The following is a 2,471-nucleotide window of genomic DNA, read 5'->3' as shown; positions in this document are numbered from 1 at the left end:
AAGGACATCATGCTGGGAAAGGTGGAGGGTCAGTGGAAGAGAGGAAGACCCTCCTCTGCAAGATGGATTGACACGTGATTAACAATGGGTTGGAGCATGTTGGAGACTGTGACATGGTGCAGGGTAGGACAAGGTTCAGATCTGTTGGTCACAGGGTAACCATGAGTCACAGTCAACTTGAGGGCAACTACAACACCATAGCAGTAAGGCATAGAAAATTGCATATACACACAGAGAGACATATGGACTAGGACATCAAATGCAGAGCTCTGGTGGCTTAGTGGTAAGGAGTTGCCTTGGCAACCCAAAGGCTTGGGGTTTGAATCTATCAATTGCTCCAAAGGAGAAAGGTGGCAATCTCTCTCCCTGAAATTGACAGCCTCTGAAAACCCACTAGAGGGTCAGTGTTGAATGATTCAGACTCTACTGCAATAAATTTCAGGGGGGTGGGGTGGCCTTTGTAGATTCTACTCTCAAATATGACAGTTGTTCCAAACCTTGAGTAATGAGTTAACCTCTCTAATGTCATCTTTTGGAAACTAGGGTTAACAAAGTTGGTCTGTGGACAAAATGAGGTGATGCTTGTAAAAATACCAGCGCTGGTGGAAAGTCATCATCCATAATAGTTAATGACAGTTGTAATTAATAATAATTATTATTGTTACTATTATTATTATTATTAAACAGACACCCTGGGCTCTGCATGGAAAAAAAAAAATCCCAAACTAACCAACCAGCTGCTCTGACTCATAGCAATTCTGTAAGACAGAGACCGATTTCCTAGCATATCCAAGCCAATAACCTCTGGAAGCAGACTGCCACAGCTTTCTCTTCTCGAGCAGTTGGATCTGCAGTTCTTGTGACTGGTAGTCACTGAAGAATCAAGCTCTTCAACATTAGGGCCACAAACCTCTGCACATTGTTGTCCTTGTCGTGTTTCATCTAGCCGACGACAACCATAGTGACCCTAAGAACAATAGCTCTGAACCCTGTCATGTCTTGAGCCAGGGCCACTTGTGTTTGACACACCTGCCCCAATTGCCACAGTCACTGTCAAGCCATCTCACCCAGGGTCTTCCTCTCCTGCGCTGACCTTGCACCCTTCCAAGCACGAGGACCTTCACCAAGGACTTGTCCATCCTGGCCACATGTCACTTGGCAGAGGATTAAAAGTGGGTGGAAATAGTTCAAATCTTCCCCAAATCCCAAAACAAATCCAGTGTCTTGGAGTAGATTTTGACACAGAGTAAGCCTATAACTGCCTCATAGGGTTTCCAAGGCTATAAATAGTTATGGGCGCAGGTTCACACTGCCTTTTTAGGTTAGTAGTCGTCTAGTGCTCTCATCACCTCGCCACCAGGGTTCCAGAGAATCTGCATCCTATAATTTTCCACACCCATGACGCAGGTCCCAGGCACAGCAAGCATTTAAAGATCGGTGGTTGCTCCTTTATTCATCCCGCGCCCAGGGCGAGTCCTGAGCTCTGGGCGGGGCACCAGTCGGTCCTCAATGGCGAGGTCACCAGGGAGTGGTCATCACGCAGCGGCGCGGGAACTTCCCTGGCTTAATGCGGGCATTTTCCCAGGCACAGTTGGCCGGTGAGAGGACAGCATGGCCCAAGGTGCCACACTCCTTGTCAGTCGTTGGCAAGGCGATGGCCGTCCTGGTCAGGCCAGGTTGGGTCCAACTCTAGGGCTTTCTGGAGTAGGGACATTTTGAAGGAGGACTGAGATTAGTGGAAAGGCACAGAGTGGACATGTGGGATTCGGGGTGTGGCTTTGGACAGCAGTTGTCCGCAGATCGCGCTGTGCTGGGGTGGAGCCAGTGCGAGGCCCGCCCACCCATCTGCAGAGGCTGCACCATCCACCCTGGCCTCGGAGCGCATCAGATGGGAAAGCGACAAACCTGGTCGCAGCAATGCCGCACCGCCGCAGCTCTAGGCTCGCTCCTATGGCCCCGCCCCATCTTTGACAGGGCCCGCCCACACCCCGCCCCCTCACAGACGCGCCTCCCATTCAGGCCTGGGCCACTCAGCGGCTACGGCAACACTGCAGCACTGCCTGGCTCTGTCCTTCACCCTGCCCCTCTCTACCGCCCTCTCGGGGTCCTACCCCGCCCCTATCGCCAGGCCCCGCCCTCGCCCGCCCCTATTCTGGCAGGCCCCGCCCCTGGCTCAGGCGAGTCTGCGGCGGGGCTGTCCTCCCGCTGCTCTGCCGAGCCATCGCAACGCGCAGCTCCGCCCACCGGACCCTCCCCCTCCCTGCTTGGCCCCGCCCAGGCCCCGCCCCCTGCCTCGCCGCGCCTCGGGTGGATCTGGAGCGCGTGGCTCCTCCCGCAGCACTGCCGCACAGCGGCACCGTGGCTCGGCCCGCAAGCCCCGCCCCTTTCCACAGGCCCCGCCCCCTCGCGGCGCCTTGGGCGGGTCTGCGGCGGGCCCCGCCTCCTGCAGCATTACTGCACCGCGCGGCTAG

This window comes from Elephantulus edwardii, unplaced genomic scaffold (genome assembly GCF_000299155.1).
Source record: "Elephantulus edwardii isolate Elephantulus edwardi_28Jun2011 unplaced genomic scaffold, EleEdw1.0 scaffold00011, whole genome shotgun sequence".
Lineage (NCBI taxonomy): Eukaryota > Metazoa > Chordata > Mammalia > Macroscelidea > Macroscelididae > Elephantulus > Elephantulus edwardii.
This window is presented reverse-complemented; position numbering follows the sequence as displayed.